We start from the raw sequence: 20,206 nt of genomic DNA, 5'->3' as shown, positions 1-20,206 counted from the left end.
ATGGATGGTCATGGTTAACGATTTTACTCGGCGACCCGGGTATTCTTTCCGACTCATGGCATCTGCTACTACGTTGGCCTTGCCTGGATGATAACGAATTTCGCGTTCGTAGTCATTTAGTAGTTCTACCCATCGTCGTTGTCTCATGTTGAGCTCCTTTTGATTGAGAATGTGCTGAAGACTCTTATGATCTGTGAATATGGTGCACTTTATGCCGTAAAGGTAGTGTCTCCAGGTCTTCAGGGCAAATACCACTACTCCTAGTTTGAGGTCGTGCGTGGTGTAATTGACCTCATGTGTCTTGAGTTGTCTGGAGGCATAGGCAATGACCTTTCCTCATTGTGTGAGCACGCATCCTAGTCCCTGCTTGGATGCATCACAGTAGACCACAAAGTCTTCGGTCCCTTCTGGAAGAGACAAGAATGGAGCGCTGCACAGAGATTGCTTAAGCGTTTGGAAGGCAATTTCTTGTTTATTCTCTCAGCTGAAAGTTACTCCATTCAGAGTCAAGGTAGTGAGCGGATTTGCGATCTTAGAGAAGTTTTGTATAAATCTTCGGTAGTAGCCATCAAGACCCAAAAACTAGCGGATCTCTGTCGGTGTTCTTGGTGTTGCCCAGTTTTCAATCGCCTTTACTTTGGAAGGGTCTACGTGTATCCCTTACTCGCTGACTACGTCCCCAAGAAGTCTACTTTTCAAATCCATAACATGCATTTCAAGAACTTTGCATATAACTTTTCTGCCCTTAACGTCTCCAAGACCTGACGTAGGTGTTGACCATTCTCCTCCTCACTCCGTGAATAGATTACTATTTCATCAATGAATACTATCACAAATTTATCCAGCTAAGGTCGGCACACACAGTTCATTAGGTCCATAAAAGCCGCAGGCGCATTAGTCAAACCAAAGGGCATCACTACAAACTCGTAGTGACCGTAGTGAGTTCTGAATGCCGTCTTAGGAATATCTTCTCCCTGAATTCACAGTTGATGGTACCCCGACCTTAGATCGATCTTTGAGAAGTAGCTCGATCCTTGCAGTTGATCAAAGAGATCGCCGATTCGCGACATGAGATAACGGTTCTTGATAGTGAGCTTGTTCAGTTCTCAATAGTCTATGCACGTGCAGAAAGATCCATCCTTCTTTTTCACGAACAAGAGCGGTGCTCCCTAAGGTGAGAAGCTCGGTCTGATAAATCCTTTTCTCAGCAGCTCGTTCAGTTGACTGGACAGTTCCTGCATTTCAGCCGGTGCTAAGCGGTATGGGGATTTGGTTACGGGGGTGGCTCCAGGAGTCAAGTCGATTCTGAACTTGACTTGGCATACGGGTGGTATTCCCTGAAGGTCTTATGGAAATACATCGGGAAAGTTACAGACCTCGGGAATATCCTTGATGTCTTTCAACTCTTGTTTCTCATCCACCACATGGTCTAAGAAGGCGTGGTATTCCTTGCGTAGATACTTCTAAGCCTTGATGCAAGAGATGATTTGTAGATTCATGTCGGGTTTGTCGCCATAAATGAAGAGGGTTTCGCTACTTGGTAGATTAAGGCGAACGACCTTTTCGTAACACGGGATATCAGCATGGTGAGGGCTCAACCAATCCATACCGATGATAACATCAAAACTCCTTATGGTGACCGGCAACAGGTCGATTTGGAAAGAATGGTTGTTTAGAGTTAGAGTGCATCCTATGTATATATCTTTAGTGCTTTCTGTTTTACCATTTTCCATTTCTATGGTGAACGTTTCATTTAGCGATTGGGGTTTCTGTTTGAGTAAATGTTTAAATCGGTGGCTCACGAAGCTTTTCTCCACACCACTATGAAATAGTATGTACGCATATGAGTTGTTTAGGAGGAACGTACCAGTAACCACAGTGGGATCCCTCATGGCCTCCTCATGCCCTATTGTTAGAACCCTTCCCACACCTCCACCATTTCTATTATGTGACTTCGGGCACTCCTTCTTGAAATGTCCCGTCTCACCGCAACCGTAACATGCACGACTCACTCCAACATTAGCGGCTTGGGTGGTTTGTTGGGTGGGTGTCCTATAGAAACGGGGGGTATGCCCCTTCTTGTTGAAATTGTTGCAGTGCATCTCTCAGCAGGCTCCGTTTTGATGGAGGTTGCACTTTTCACATTTTGGAAGGGTTCCAGCGTATCATTTGGCGGGTGCTGGGGCGGCAGGTCTTGAGCGAGTTGGCTCTTCTTTTTGTTCCAAAAATTCCTCTTATGGTCACCCCCTTTTGCTTGTTCGGGCGTGGGAGTTATGATACCTTAACGAACTCCCTGGTCGACAAGAGTTTGTGCCAGGTTGGCGGATATGCCCATCCCCTGGATATGAGGGGATAGCCCCCAAATGTAACGTTCCACTTTCTTGGCCTCTGGGGTGACCATTCCTGGGCACAGAGTTGCCAATTCGTTAAATCGGGAAGTGTAGGGGGAAATATCGAAACCCTTCATGGAGTGTTCCCACAGTTCCTGTTCAAGCTTCTGCATCTCTCTTATTGTACAATATTCCTTGAGCATCATAGTTTTCAGGTCCTCCCAACTCATGGCGTTGGCCACGGCTAGAGTCAAAGTTTTAACATGGCTGTTCCACCACGACAAGGCCGAGTCTGCAACTGTACATGGTGCATATTTGACTTTGAACTCTTCCGGGCATGCACATATCTTGAATATGGACTCGGTCTTCTCGAACCATCTTGTTAGAGTAATGACTCCGCAGTCGCGATGAGAGGTCATGGGCTTGCAGTTCATGAATTCTTTGTAGGAGCACATCCGTTGGTGCCCCTGGTTGTTACCATGATTGGAACTGACGGTCCCGTTCCCGCTTCCATTGCCATTTCCATTCGTGTCGTTACTGCTGATTCGTGCCGTTACTGCCGAGTTGCTGCGGTGTTGACAACACGTCTTCTAAATCTTCGTGGTGGCATCTTTTTGCCATAAAGTTAGAGGTGGGATAATGATACGTCTTTAATAAAGGTTATGAGTTGGGTATTACTGTAATGCAATGCCTTGATTATAATGTATTCAGTCTCGTTGTCATTGAAGTTTGCAAGAAATTCATAAATGGATTTTACTATACAAGGAGTAAACAATTGCATAATAAATAACAACACCCAATGAAATAAAATTCACACAAACTTCATTGATATTGTAGTTTTAGTACATAGTTTGTGAAAATTGACCTTTAGGAAGGTCTACAATACATTAAGAAAATAGAGAAATTTTGGCGGCATAACGATCCCTTGAATAGTGTACTCATTTAATCATAGGGTCGTACCTACATTCAGGAAAGAGTAGCGCCAACGCCTACTCGTAAACCTAGACTATAACAAAATGCGAGTAGTATGAGCCCTACTCACGGCGGGTGGTCTCATGTGGGCCATGAGATGAAGTCGAGGAGCCCTGTATCTCCGCTATCCGACGTTCAGCTGCGATCACCCTCTGCTCGAGAGTCGAATGCCTCTCTTGGTACTCTCTCACTTCCACTCGAGCAGTGGTAAGGTCCTCATGGATACTGTCATTGATACTACAAGTTCGGGGGTAGTCCCTCTCCAGTAGTCGAGTCTGTCCGTCAATGGCCTCAGCAACGGCCCCCAACTGCATGATCCGGTTCGCCGACGCCCTGGTCTGATCTCCGAGATGTGTGATTCGCTGAACCATAATAGGGAGGGCCCTGTCTGCCGGTCCTCCGTGACTGAGGTTATAGAAACCTCGCTCCATGCCGTATGGAGAACACTGATGTTGTTGTTGGCTCCACCTCTCCAAGTCCTCCGCTCAACGGGGCGTGGGTACCTGGTAGCCCATACGATGTGCTGGAACTCAGGTGACATAGGGAGGATTTATGATTTCAGACTCTGCGTCCGAGTCTTCCTCTACCTCTTCCTCATCTTCTTCCTCCTCTGGATCCTCTTCGGCCTCTTCTTCCATTATCTCTTCAGGATCCTCTTCGATCGACCCACCATTTCCATGGTTAGGGAAATAGGGGTCTCCGGGCATATGAAATCCTTCCATCATGTCTTTGCGAGAATAGATATATAAGAAATGCATGAAAGGTTTATGTGTGTGACTCTGTAGTGTTCTAAAATACTCCTATAGTATTGTAACTTTTATGTTTGATTCTAGAGGTTCTTGGTATATAGGGTTGGTAAGTTTTAGACTCGTTGTTCACCACGACCATTCCCAGACACATGTTACTCATCCCAGATATGATGACATAACTATCTAAGCTTAATCGCTGCGTCCAACTTAACTAAATACTTTTATAAGTTTCTTATTACAACACAGTTCCAATATGTATGCATGTACGTATACTTTTATAAAAAATACTTATATTTTAAACAGTATACTCTTAGTCAGTGTGTTTTAGCCCCACTGTATTTATAGTTGTGTATCTTACATCGATTGATATACTTAGTTCACTATAAACAATGCTCTGATACCAATCTGTCACACCCCAAACCAGAACGGCGGAAACGTCTGGGGGTGGATGAATTTCATGTACAGTATCATAACAATTGAATAATAGCAATCAAAGCATTACACCATTGTATTGAATATTTCATAAGTTTACATTGTACTCAAAAACATTGTTTACATGATATCAGATGTATATGAAAAAAATAAATAAGGTGACGCGACGACGCCCCATCCACCAAAAACTCTTGTGATTACCTGTTTACTGGTTTCCTGAGAATACAAGTGATTTTGAAAAGTGTCAACAATTAAGTTGATGAGTTCATAAGTGTTTTGTATGTGAAGGATTTGTAACTGTTTCGTGTAAAATGATAGTGTATACATCCAGAAAATCCAATATTTTCTTTAAAAACGAGCTATAAGTCTTAAACCCGAAACTGAAAATGTAAGTAATGCTGTACTGGGAAATAGTGTTAAGAAGTTTTGTCTTTGTATAAAACTACTTGAGTGTATGTTAACCCGTAAACCAAATGTGTCGTTGTTTCCCCATGTGAGTTCTTATAACCGTACTACGACTGATATGCCTGCTGCGACGTTCTTCAGGCGTCAGAATGTTAGCAAAATTTGTAACCCCAGACCTGCCGGTCCAACTGTATCAAACAGCTAGTGTAAGTCCCAAATCTGCTTGTGTATCAATCAAATCCGTTTGATGGTGCGGAATTCCAATCAAACGGGTGATGCCAGATCAAAATAGAGGAGAAGAAGAAGGAGAAGAATAATAATATGAATCTAATGTAGTGATGATATGAATGAAGATCCTTACAAGAGATTCACACACACACACTATTCTTCTCTCTAGTTTCTCTCTCTACCACACCTTGGATTTCACACACTTAAGCTCCTCTCTCTTTCTCTATCTTCTCTCTCTTGGCCGTAAACTCATCCTGCACTCCTCACCCCTAACACCTATATATATACTTGGGAAACATGGGCCGTAAACACCCATTGGGCCGTAAACACTTTTCGGTCCTAGACGGAAAATTACAATTGCCTAGAAAAGCAAAGTATAAACCATAATTTAGACCCAACAATCGCCCCCTTGGTTTATAGCTTTCTTTTCTAATTGACCCAACAAGCTCCTCCTAAAATGTAGCTGGATTTTCTTGTTAATCTTCATTGGGAGCTTAGCTTCAACATTAATCTTCAAATTCTTCACGACTTTAAGATGAACTTGATGAATTATCATTGAATGGCTTCATCTTGAGCAGTTGGGCTTTTATTCAAAATTTGACTCTAAACACACATTGGGTGAGGAGGCTACTTGATAAGATTCTTGAAAGATAGCGCTTTCAGCTTGAGAATCTTCAGAGAGAATATCAGAGAAAACTAATCTTCTGGATCACTTCAGCAGGTACAAGATAGCAACAAATTAATTGAGGAGGCTTCAATGCAACTTGTCACATAATCTTCAAGTCAGCTTGACCTTGCTTCTGGGGTTGATGGATTGAATGTTGAAAGAATAGCCTTCATTTCTTGCTCCTTCGAATGAGAATTATTCGATGATCACGGACGAAGCCTTAGCTCATAAAATCTCGATACAGTCTCCATGAGTCTCATCTACATCTGAATTCACTTTTCAAGACAAAACAAAACTAAAAGAAAACTTAGCACACAATATTTTTGTATTTTTCATATTTTCTGAAAATTAAAACAGAAACAAAAATATTTTTGGATTTCTCATTTTTTTTTACTTTTCATATTTTTTTTAATTCTCCCCCTAAATTTGTGCATAGAGAAAAACTATGAACAAATTTAACAAAAACCAAAATAATTGGGATCAAAGTTGTGAGATAGTCTTAACTTTGTTTATCAGTACCTTCACCTTCATGAATAGATTTGGTCAATTGCTGGTATTGTGGTCCACTTAAACATGAAGGATATCGACAAATTTTTCTAAATAAACCATTTACCTGATGTAACATCCCAAAAATCATGACCAAATTTTTTATTTTTAAATCATTAATTAAACCATAATTATAAAATTATTCATCCAAAATCATAATTCATTATCTCAAATCACTAATTCATTTAATCACAGTAAACATCCCAGGCTAAACTTCTTGGTGTGTGCCATGTGATCATCCCGAGCTCTTCCCTCCGCTACCGGAAGTACCTGAAACCAAAACTGAAAACCGTAAGCACGAAGCTTAGTGAGTTCCCCATACTACCACATACCATACATATCTACTGATCCATACATAACAACATACTGGGCCCCCGCCCGCTGCATTGGGCCTCGCCCGCCATCGGACCCCGTCCGTCATCAGGCCCCACCTGGCATCAGGTCCCACCTGGCATCGAGCCTCGCTCGGTATACAGATCTGTTACCCTTAGGCCCTGCCTGTCTCTCGACCTCGCCCGCCATACACATACATACGATCAAATAACATACTGAAACATACATAAACATTCCCTAACCATACCCTGATCTAAGGCCTCGCCTAGCTTGGGCCCCGCCCCTGGTCTGCTGCTGAAGTACTGGAACCCCATCCACACTCCTACTAGTAGTGAGATACGGGCCCTCGCCCACACTCACATCCTTCCTATCACGTGCCTCGCCCTTGTTCTGCTAATATCGAGATATGGAACCCCATCCATACTCAGCTAGTGATGAGATACGAGACCTCGCCCACACTTACCTCCCTACCACATACATACAAGCATCACGAAGACAACAAGTATAATCTAACGCACTACATAAGAATCTTCCTCGGGAATACCCCGACACCGGACCCCCGGCCCGGAAACATACTATTATCTAACGTACTTCGGGCTTACCCCGACATCGGACCCTCGGTCCGGATCCTATCATACCGACACATGCAAGAATCAAAAAGACCTCTAGCATCCTAACATTCTTCGGGCCTCGCCCGACATCAGATCGTAACCCAGAACATATATCAATAAGTGCCTAGGGCTAACCCCCGGGTCTTCCTTGTATACATAAGCATAAACATGAACATGAACATAATGGGCTGACATTGTGGCCGTAGACCCATGCACACAGTGAGGAGACTCACCTCGCACTGCTGAAAACTCGCTGAACACTTCTGACTGCTAACCGGTAACTTCTGAACCGCTGACCCTTCGGCTTCCCGAACTATCAATACCCAAAATAACATTCAGACCATAATAATCCAAAAGTCAACCCTGGTCAACCTTGGTCAAAGTCAACGGTCAAAGTCAACATCCAGTTGACCTGACTCGCCAAGTTGGTCTACCAACTCGTCGAGTCCATACTCCTCCAATCCCAAAACAACCCCGACTCCACTCGTCGAGCCTAGCAAGAACTCGACAGTTTCTCCTTCAACCATGCCACTGGGACCATCTTCTACCGGCTCATCGAGTTCCCCATTGAACTCGTCGAGTTCATCATCTACATATGGGTGTGTCTAGTCTGTGACTCGCCGAGTTGTATGAACAACTCGTCGAGTCCATCTTCATAAACTAAGGAGATTGCCTTAGACTCGCCGAGTTCTTCCTTGAACTCGTCGAGTACGATGAACTTCATGACCATTATGGACTCAGACTGGCTGAGTCCCTTTCCAATCTCAACTCATACCCTTAACAGAAGGGTTTTGGGGCAAGAACTGACCTGACTCGCCGAGTCCCACAACTGACTCGCCGAGTCTCTCTATGTTCAACACTATTCAGACGATTTCTGAGGGTCTCAAGGCACCCAAAACATAGATTTGGACCCAACCATCTCCTAACAATGCAAAGCTACCGCCTTTTTTTCTCCATTCATGGCCTTTTGAGCTAAAAAGGGCAATAGAACGTTTCATATGCTTGAATGGGGATTCCTATGGCATAAAGCTTGCACCTTTATGCTATAACAGCCCTTAATAGTGCTAGATCGGAAAACACAAGCTCTTGGGACGTCCATTCCTCTCATGCTAGGGTTCTTGGACTAAAACCCCCAAAATTAAAAAGAAGAGAGATCTACATGCATAATGATCAAGATGGAAACTTTCTTACCAGAAAATGGAGAAGAATGCAAGAGGTTTCTGGATCTACTAGTCTCTTCTTGAACCCCCAAGGATTCACCTTCTTCTTCAAGCTTCACAACACTCAAGAATGTTCACAAAGGCTCACAAACTCATAGGAGGCACTAGGGCTTCGTTCTGGAGTTGAGAGAGCATCAAGGAAGCTGATGAAGGGTTATAATGTTCCTTAAATAGGGTGCAAGGCCCGCATTTAGGGTTTTCCCCAAACCTGGCCAACTCGCCGAGTCAGTCCTCAGAATCGTTGAGTAGGTCACTTAACTCGCGACCCTATCCGCGCTCCTACTCGTCGAGTCACTCCATCTACTCGACGAGTCCCTTCCTTAATTTGAGGTTTTCTTTCCTTTCTATACCTCCTGAATTCTGGGTGTTACAACTCTCCCCCACTTAAACTAGACTTCGTCCTCGAAGTCCGCGACGGTCAACTACCTTACAATCCGCTTACAGCTTTACACACTTCACCCACTAGGCCCATCCCTGGATATACCATCCTCAGAATAATCCGGTCATTACTACCTTCGAGTACAACACCTTTACCCAACCGGTAGCCCTACCGATACTCCCAGTGCACTTAAACTGATACACAAGGGGTTCACTCCTTTTCCTTGCACTGCCACTGGCCTTTCCAAGGCAACTTCCTATAAGCAACGATCTTTCCGATCTCCATCAAGAACAAATCTTCTGCTGAAACCGCAATCCTGGCCACTCCCAGTGCCGGTCATCACACCAGCACTCACGAAATATCCCATCATACGATACACCAATACTGAAAACTCCATCTAGCGTGTAAATTCGGACCATCCTCCGAGATTATCTGATTCTGCGGTGAGCAACTTAGTATTAACCGATCAGCTCACTGCCTTCTGTACCAAATACCTTATCATCCTTCTTGTCTGAAGTCCTGCCGACTCCCATCCGCCTTCCGGATGAACCGAGACCACCCTAGTCCCAACTGATCTACCATTACCCGAAATACCGGTCCCCCACCAGTTACCGGACGCAAGAACATTCCCTCAGTCGCTCCCAGCGACTCATGAAGATACCGCGACTACCTGAACTGCTCTACCAACCCAGCCACTCTGGCTCTAGAAGATCTAGGATCCCTGATCCCCTACCTTACCCTAAGGTCTCTACCAGGTCCCACCTATTGCTAAAAGAACAATGGCCTCGCCCACGGGTCCCACCCGTCTATACTTTGGAGCGGCCTCTCCCACAGGTCTCACCTATCCAGGGCTATGCAGACCCACTCCTCCTCTGATCTCAACTAGCTAAACTTTCCTGGTTCTTATCATGCTAACTCGGAGATACGGGCCCCCGCCCACACTCCGCGAACTAGGAGATACGGCCCCCCGCCCACACTCCGCTAACTAAGATGCTAATGAATGCTACGACTTACCCACAATATTACATCACTTCCCTCACTGACTCGCTGCTGGGGAATGTACGACTACCCTGCAACCTTATATCCCGACTAAACTCGCACCTGCCGAAGGCTCTCTGACCTAGTTTCCCCGAACCAGCCATCAACTACTCGCGAAGACGCGAACTCAAGGTTGGGAAGTTTCCCTAACTTCCAACCTAAATGTTCCTCAATCCAAACAGCCAACTTGAGCTGCTTCCTTCCTCACCAAGACTGCGAAAGCACCTCAGTCTTGCACTTACTTCTGTCTCTGGCCCCCACGAGTGGCTCTCCCCCACTTTGATTCGTCTAGCTCCTCACAGCTTACAGCTTGAGAGAATTACCAATTCTTCCTACCATCCTCTGGCCACTTCTGCTGAAAACCCGAGCTTACCACAGCTGGGAATCTAACCTTTCTATCCCCTAACGACACCTTCCCGAAACTAGCAAGACACTACCGAGCCCCACACATGCATGCTACAGTTACTGCATCCAAAGTAACCTGCTCTAAAGGAGGCGACCTCCTATTATCATTCTAAAATCCAAGGTATGCAGATGGCATATAACTCAATCACAAGCAAGCCACAAAATTACGAAATATCATTATCAATAACGATGCAGAACCATAACAATAAGACCATAACATAAGCTGATAGGGGAAAGAAAGAAGATATGTACCTGACGCATCGGGCTGCTCACACCTCATCTGAAACCAACTGATACGCCCTGCTCCTCGCTGCAGGCGCCTCCGCCCGGCCCTGACGGCCGTCGGTGATCCTCAAGGTTGCAGGGGAAGGTGCTATCACCTGTCCTGCTGAATGCAAACTCGGACACTGGTCCTTCTTGTGGCCCCTCTGACTACAATGGAAACATATCAGGTCCGATCCCTGGGTGGTGGTAGCAGTACAATCCCTGCTGAAATGACCAGTCTGGCCGCACTTGAAGCAGCCAGAATCACCACCACTGCCACTCCTACACGCACCCTCCTGCATCCTTCCGCACTTGCCACAGCGGCCCCGATCCAGAGGACCTCTCAATATAGAATCTGATGTCTTGGGCCTCTTGCCCGATCCCATGGATACCTGAACCTCTGCCATATTTCTCTTCCTTTCTGTCTCAAGATCAATCTCTCTTTCTCTGGCCCGAGCGATCATGTCTTCTAGCGTCTTGCAGCTGGACCGACTCACAAACTGGCTGATATCACTCCTCAACATCTCGTGGTACCGAGCCTTCTTCATCTCCTCGTTCGCCACATACTGCGGAACCAGAAAGGCTCTCTCCCTGAACTTGGCGGTGATCTCCGCCACTGTCTCTGTAGTCTGTCTCAAATCCTGAAACTCCCGGGCTAGCTGCTGCACCTCAATCACCGGTGCAAACTCGGCCTTGAACCTGGCCGAGAAATCGCTCCATGTCATCACGTCCAACGCGGAATCATCCCCGATAGCATAAGCAACCTCCTCCCACCAATCCCGTTCTCTTTCCTTCAGAAGACAGGAGGCGAGTCGAACCTTGTCCCCCTTGGGACACCGGCTAGAACGAAAAGCGTTGGCGACATCAGCCAACCATCTGCCACTAGCAATAGGGTCCCTAGCCCCGTGGAAGCCTGGAGCTCCACAAGCTCTGAACTCCCAGAATGTCAATGTACGCGCTCCCAACAAATCCATCATCTCTGTGCGAAAGGCTCCAAGCCTCTCATCCAAAATCTCTAGGATGCCCTCCTTGACCGTGCCAAAGATCACAGGAGTCTGGCCTAGAATACTGCGCGTAACCTCCGCTGATACAAACTCCCTCATCCGCTCCTCAAGCTGCTCGGTCCCTGAACCCGAGCCTGATCCCTCTCTGACGCCTGACCCATCCACTGGTCCATCTTGAAATGTCGCCATACTGAAAAACATGCCATAAAAAACATCAAAATACACATCACTGCCGAGGGATCAAACACACACACTACAAGTTCACTGGTTTCATCTCAACCCCTGTTGAATTGAGTACATATCCTATGCTTTCAATAGTATGGGCCCCTACTACCTTCCACATCTATCCGTACTTTCCTTAAGAATTGCCTTGACTCCACCAAGTCCCTTACTACTACTATTGCTCCTAGCACTAATCTCGTCCTAGGCTCGCCCGAGGGTAACCTCCAACCTGAACCTAGTCCTCAGCTACTGAAGGTATCTTCATAATGCCAATTAGCCACTACCTGAATACCATCACATATGACGAGGCTCGGATAATCCTTCGAGTAAAGGACTCATCCCTACAACGGTTAGACTCAAACGAGAGCTGCGCAGTAGGGCCAAATCCAGCACTCTGAGTTTATTCAACCCTGATCACATGTGACACGACGAATTCACCTAATGGCTAACTCCCATAACTCAGAGTCCCACAAAGCACAAAGCAAGTAGCATTCAGACAAAAAGGAAAATCTAACCACATAATCCAATCATACTGCTCTATCCCCTACTCAGGAATCTGTACTAGCATGCAACACATAAAGCTCATACACACACAACATGCACATAAGGCATCCTCCTAGATCCTTAGTCCTAAACTAGCATGCAGTTCTAATACACATATCAAAACATAAACTTGTATGGGTAATTTGGGAGAACTTACTTGAGCTCGGCTGATTGCATGCACCACACCCTTTTCTGTCTTTCTCAAAACTCTTATCTTTTCTCAAAGTTTCTTTTTCTTATCCTTTTTTCAAGATTCTTATCTTTTCCTCAAAGTTCCTTTTTATAAAACAATTTTCCTTGAAAATTTTCATACCAACTCCTCAGTTTGAGTTCAGACACACCCAAGAGTGTGCCCGAATCCCTCAAACCAAGGCTCTGATACCACCTTGTAACATCCCAAAAATCATGACCAAAAATTTCATTTTTAAATCATTAATTAAACCATAATTATAAAATCACTCATCTAAAATCATAATTCATTATCTCAAATCACTAATTTATTTAATCAGAGTAAACATCCCAGGCTAAACTTCTTGGTGTGTGCCATGCGGTAATCCCGAGCTCTTCCCTCCGCTACCGGAAGTACCTGAAACCAAAACTGAAAACCACAAGCACGAAGCTTAGTGAGTTCCCCATACTACCACATACCATACATATCTACTGATCCATACATAACAACATACTGGGCCCCCGCCCGCTGCATTGGGCCTCGCCTGCCATCGGACCCCGTCCGTCATCAAGCCCCGCCTGGCATCAGGTCCCACCTGGCATCGAGCCTCGCTCGGTATACATATCTGTTTCCCTTAGGCCCCGCCTGTCTCTGGGCCTCGCCCGCCATACACATACATACGATCAAATAACATATTGAAATATACATCAACATTCCCTAACCATACCCTGATATAAGGCCTCGCCTAGCTTGGGCCCCGCCCCTGGTCTGCTGCTGAAGTAGTGGAACCCCGTCCACACTCCTACTGGTAGTGAGATACGGGCCCTCGCCCACACTCACATCCTTCCTATCACGGACCTCGCCCCTGTTCTGCTAATATCGAGATATGGAATCCCATCCATACTTAGCTAGTGTTGAGATACGAGACCTCGCCCACACTCACCTCCCTACCACACACATACAAGCATCACGAAGACAACAAGTATAATCTAACGCACTACATAAGAATCTTCCTCGGGAATATGTAACATCCCAATTTTCAAGCCCAATTTTTTTTTAATTAAGTAATTCTCAACATAGTTTACCAAAACATTTCCCATGCCATATCACTTGCAAACAAAAATATAACAAGGTGTATGAAAATCATAATGTCGAGTAAAAACAATAAGAGTACAATCCCAGAAAACTCCATGCGGAAATCATATGTGTGTGTGATGCGCTGCTACACTGCCGGCTCCTTCCCCTTAGACGAAGAGGTACCTGAAACCAAAACTAAAACTGTAAGCACAAAGCTTAGTGAGTTCCCCCATCATACCACATACCATACAAACATATCGCATACATACTGCCGGGCAATTCTGGGGTGCCCGACCTACCCAGTACGACCATTCTGGGGTGCCGACCTACCCATGTCAAGCCATTCTGGGGTGCTGACCTACCCATGTCAAGCCATTCTGGGGTGCTGACCTACCCTTCGGTCCTAACAACCGAACCTCGGGGTTACTCCACCCCTACTGCCATTATCACAGATATCATAACATAAACATACTGTCAGACATATCTGGGGTGTCTGACCTACCCTTCGGTCCTAACAACCGAACTTGAGGACTATTCCCTCCCTACTACCAGTATCGCATATAACATATCATGCCAGCATATAAACATATCATCACATACTGTCAGACATATCTGGGGTGTCTGACCTACCCTTCGGTCCTAACAACCGAACCCTACTACTGTCACATATATATATATATATATATATATATATATATATATATATATATATATATATATCATGCTAGCATATAACATATCAGGTAGTAGCAAAAGTAGATGGATATCACAAAGACAATCATCTAACATACAACTCCTACTAGTGGGCCGGCATGGTGGCCGTAGACCCACCGCTACTGGAAGGTAACTCCCCTCGAACAAGTAGCTGCTGATAATCTGTGCGAGAAATCTCTGTCTGCTGCTGCTCCGGAAATCCTCCGGCTATAATCCCCACAAAACACTTAATCAGAGTATGATATCTATTCTTAGGGTAAAATGACCATTTACCCCTGACCAAGTCCAAGTCAAAGTCAAAGTCAACTTCCAGTTGACCCGACTCACCGAGTTGGGCCGCCAACTCGTCGAGTCCCTATCTCTTCCACTGTCCTCATCCACGTCTCTACTCGTCGAGTTGGGCCGCCAACTCGTCGAGTCCCTATCTCTTCAACTGTCCTCATCCACGAGTCTACTCGTCGAGTTTAGCAACGACTCGATGAGTTCTCCTTCTAACACCACCCCAGATGAACCTTCATCCGACTCGCCGAGTGGTATGAACACTCGTCAAGTCCATCTTCATCCTATGAACACGTCCTGTCCTCGACTCGCTGAGTTGTATGAACAACTCGTCGAGTTCATCTTCAAGAGTTGGGAGATTGCCTTGGACTCGCCGAGTCTGCTCGTGCACTCGTCGAGTCCTATGAACTCCAGGACTATGGCTTATCCCAATACGTTTGGGTCACTCCCTTGGACCCTCTAAAACCTTTCTTTCACTCAACTGGTTCCCATGAACCATAACAGAAAAATGGAAGTCAAGCCTCGAACTCGCTGAGTCCCAAGAACGACTCGCCGAGGCGATACAGTCCCAAGTCTATTCCTTCGATTTCTGGTGTACAACTCTTGTCCAAATGATAGATCTAGGCCCCTAAACTCGATCTAGCACGTAAAGTTACGAACTTTACGTGCATGCATGGGACTTTGAGCCAAAAAGGCTCTAAAAGAGGCTCTTAAGTTGCATGGGGGCTTCCATGGGTGCAAAAGCAACCCTTTTTTGCCTTGTAACTCTTCCATGGACCTAGATCTGAAGCCTCAACCCCCAACCATGCTTGCAATCATGGTTGGTTACCAAGAATGGCTTATAAAAGCCCTAAATCTCCCTAAAAAGGGATCTAATGAATAAGCAAGCAAGGTACAGACTTTATACCTTTCAAACACTGCAAATGATCCACCAAACTCGAATCCTTCAGTCTCCTCTTGATCCGTCTATGCTCTTCCTTCTTCCTTGTGGTTAAAACCCACAAAATCACTCAAAAGCCTTAGATCTTGCACCAAAACACTTAGGGTTTGCTATGGAGGGTTTCTGGGAGCATAAAGGGGCGATGGAGGCTGTATAAGGTTGTTTAAATAGGGTGCAAACCCTCAAATTAGGGTTTTGTCCAGACAGAGCCTACTCGTCGAGTTCAGGACCCGACTCGACGAGTCCCATACTTAAATCCCGTGTCTCATCCCGCTTCTACTCGGCGAGTTGGGCCTTCAACTCGCCGAGTCCCAGGCCAAAAATGCAAAATTACTTGAATAAAATACATACCAGGAACCAGGTGCTACAAATCTCCCCCACTTATTTTAGACTTTGTCCTCGAAGTCTGCTGCTCGTTCCTGGAAAAGCGCTGGGTAATTCTCCATCATCTCATCCACCGGCTCCCAAGTCCATTCTGAGCCCTTCCGGTGCTGCCATTGCACCTTTACCAGCTCGACCCTCTTGTTCCTCAGATCCTTCGACTTCCGGTCGAGAATCGCTACAGGCCGCTCGATGTAATTCAGGCTGTCATCGACCTGAATATCCTTTAATGGTACCACTGCCGAATCGTCCACCAAACATTTCCGTAACTGGAAATGTGAAAAGTGGTGTGGATCTGGCTGAGTTCGGTTGGCAGATCCAACCTATACGCCACCTTGCCCACCTGGGCTATAACCCTAAAGGGTCCAATATACCTAGGACCCAACTTGCCCCGTTTCCTGAATCGGATGACGCCCTTCCATGGCGACACCTTCATTAGAACCATGTCCCCGACCTGGAACTCCAAGTCTGATCGACGCTTGTCGGCATAACTTTTCTGCCGACTCTGAGCAGTCTGAAGTCTTCTCCTAACCTGCTGAATCCTCTCTGTCGTCTTGAGCACCACTTCGGTGCTCCCCATGACCCTCTGGCCAACCACACCCCAACATATCGGGGTCCTGCACTTCCTCCCGTATAACATCTTGAAGGGAGGACTGTCAATACTCGCATGATAGCTATTATTATATGAGAACTCCGCCAACGGAAGGTAGGTATCCCAGCTACCTCCGAAGTCTAAAACACATGACCACAACATATCCTCTAGCGTCTGGATGGTCCGCTCGTTCTGACCATCCGTCTGCGGGTGAAAGGCGGTGCTAAAATGCAGTCGAGTACCCAGCTCGTCATGAAACTTCTTCCAAAACCTGGAAGTGAACCGTACATCACTGTCGAAAATCACTGAAACCGGCACTCCGTGCCGAGCTACCACCTCTCGATATATAGATGTCGGCCAACTTCTCGGCCGAGATGCTCTCCTGGATCGGTATGAAATGGGCACTCTTGGTCAACCGATCCACAATTACCCAAATCGAATCCACTCCCCGGGCAGTCTTGGGAAGCTTGGTGATGAAATCCATGGTAATATCTTCCCATTTCCACATGGGAATATCTAACGGCTGCATCTTGCCGTGTGGCCTCTGGTGCTCGGCCTTGACCTTCCTGCAGGTCAAGCACCTCTCCACATACCATGCTACGTCCCGCTTCATGCAGGGCCACCAATAATCAGGACGAAGATCTCTATACATCTTCGTCGCTCCGGGATGGATAGAAAATCTGGATTTGTTTGCCTCCTCCATCAGGACCTGGCACACGCCTCAATGATAAGGGACCCACACCCTACGGTGAAGAGTCAATAACCCTCGACTATCATAGTCGAAGGAGGAAACCTGACCCACTATACGTTTGCTCTTCCGATGTTCCTCCTTCATAGCCTCTTGTTGAGCCTCCCGGATCCGCTCCAACAGTGGAGTCACCACTGTCATCCTCAGACAGATGTCCCTGATTGGCGCTGCCTTGCGGCTAAGCACATCGGCCACGACATTGGCCTTCCCCGGGTGGTAGAGGATCTCGTAATCATAATCCTTAACCACATCCAGCCACCGACGCTGCCTCATGTTCAAGTTCAGCTGATCCATGAGGTACCTCAAACTCTTGTGGTCCGTGTAAATGGTACAACGAACACCATAGAGGTAATGACGCCAAATCTTGAGGGCAAAAACAACAGCCCCCAGCTCCAAATCATGCGTCGGGTAATTCGCCTCGTGAGGCTTCAGCTGCCTCGAAGCGTATGCAATAACATGTCCTCTCTGCATCAGTACCGCGCCCAAACCTGAGATGGACGCATCACAATATACCACAAAATCCTCCATTCCCTCTGGCAGAGCTAAGATCGGCGTCTCGCACAATCTCTGTCTCAGTGTCTCGAATGCGGCCTGCTGCTCAGGCCCCCAACGAAAGACCACAGCTTTCCTAGTTAGCCTGGTCAGGGGTACGGCTATATTGGAGAAATCCTGGATGAATCTCCGATAGTAGCCGGCTAATCCTAGGAAACTTCGAATCTCAGATGGAGACCTCGGAACCTCCCATCTCATCACGGCCTCCACTTTGGCCGGGTTCACCGATATCCCGTTCTGGTTGACAAGGTGCCCGAGAAACTGCACCTCGCGCAACCAGAACTCACACTTGGAGAACTTAGCATACAAGCCATCCCTTCTCAAAGTCTCCAGAACCTCTCGCAGATGCTCTTCGTGCTCCTCCTGCGTCTTGGAGTAAACCAAGATATCATCAATAAACACTATCACAGATCGGTCTAACATCGGTGTACACACGCGGTTCATGAGGTCGATGAACGCGGCAGGAGCATTGGTGAGCCCGAAGGGCATCACCACGAACTCGTAGTGGCCATAACGCGTCCGAAACGCAGTCTTCTGCACGTCCTCCTCTCTGACCCTCATCTGATGATACCCTGAACGCAAATCAATCTTGGAGAACCAAGATGCTCCCTGTAGCTATTCAAATAGGTCATCAATCCTTGGGAGTGGGTAACGGTTCTTCACCGTCACCTTATTCAGCTCCCTATAATCTATACACATCCGATGCGACCCGTCCTTCTTCTTCACAAACAAAATCGGGGCTCCCCAGGGTGAACTGCTCGGTCTAATGAATCCCTTGTCTAACAGCTCTTGCAGCTATGTAGACAACTCCTGCATCTCAGGAGGAGCCAACCGATACGGTGCCTTGGCTATCGGAGCCGCACCAGGGACTAGTTCAATCCTGAACTCTACCTGCCTCTCTGGAGGTATCCCAGACAACTCCTCGGGGAATACGTCCGCAAACTCTCGTACCACGGGCACATCGCTCACCGTTGCCTTACCCATCTCTCGGGTATCCATCACATAGGCAACAAATCCTGCGCAACCCTACTGAAGGTAACGCCTAGCTCTCGCTGCTGAACATAAAGCTGGTCCTTCCTGTGGCCTCTTACCCTGAATCACCAGCTCTCCCCCACTTGGGGTCCTGATCCGCACCAACTGCTGCGCACAGTCAATCACTGCCCCATTGGGGCTTCGCCAATCCATACCGATAATAACCTTGTTCCCCCGCAAAGGTATGGGAACCAGATCTACCAGATAACGCTCCTCAAACAGTCACAGGACGCAATCTCGGTAGACCTCTGATGCTCGCACTGACCGGTCGTCCGCAATCTCGACCTCTAGAGGGCAATCCAACGTGCCCAACGACTCAGGAAACTTCTTGCTAAGCGCAAGAGAGACAAACGATCGGGTAGCACCCGAATCAAACAATACCTGAACTGGGATACCGTTCACATGGAACGATCCTAAACCGAGCACATACATAGCATATCAAGATCACAACGCCATAACATAAAAGCATAAGAAAGGAATAATACCCGTCACTACATCAGGTGCAGCGCGTGCCTCCTCGGCTGTCAACTGAAATGCTCAGCTTTGCACCACTGGAGCCTCTGTCTTGGCCTTCCGGCCATCTGCAACCCGCGCTGTTGCTGAAACCGTCGCCACTGCTGGTGCTGCTGTCAATCTCGGGCAGTTGGCCTTTTTGTGGCCCCTTTGATTGCAATGGAAGCAAATCAGGTCTGTCATCTGTACTATGGGGGCGGGGGCAGTACAATCCCTGCCAAAGTGCCCAGTCTTGCCGCACTTGTAGCAGCCTGATGATCCCGCTCTACAAGCTCCCTCATGCGGCCTGCCGCACTTCCTGTAGCGGCTCTGACCCGGCTGGCCCTTCGACCTAACGTCGGATCCCTTGGGTTTCTTTCCCGAAACCCCTGTAACCTGCTCAGACTCAGCTTTCCTCTTTCTCACGTGCTCCAAATCGAGCTCCCTCTCCCGCCCCCTGGCAATCATGGACTCCAGGGTCGGGCACGCAGAGTAGCTGACGTGCACCCGAATATCAGCCCTCAACATATCATGGTAGCGGGTCTTCCGTATCTCCTCATCCCCCGCATACTGGGGCACCAACAATGCTCTCTCCCGGAACTTGGCGGTGATCTCCGCCACAGTCTTCGTAGTCTGCCTCATATCCAAAAACTCTCTGGCCAGCTGCTGAAGCTCTACAGCCGGCACAAACTCAGCTCTGAATCTGGTCACGAAATCTGACCACGTCATAGCCTCGACGGCTGGGGCTCCCAATGAGTCACCAATCGACTCCCACCAGTCTCTAGGTTTATCCCTCAAACATCTCGCAGCAAAGCGGACCTTCGACCCTTCCGGGCAGAAGCTCGTCAACTGCGCAGACTCAATGTCTGCGATCCATCTCCT

The sequence above is a fragment of the Lactuca virosa genome, chromosome 3, assembly GCF_052849685.1.
Source record: "Lactuca virosa cultivar CGN04683 chromosome 3, Lactuca_virosa_CGN04683_v6, whole genome shotgun sequence".
NCBI classification, from domain to species: domain Eukaryota; kingdom Viridiplantae; phylum Streptophyta; class Magnoliopsida; order Asterales; family Asteraceae; genus Lactuca; species Lactuca virosa.
This window is presented reverse-complemented; position numbering follows the sequence as displayed.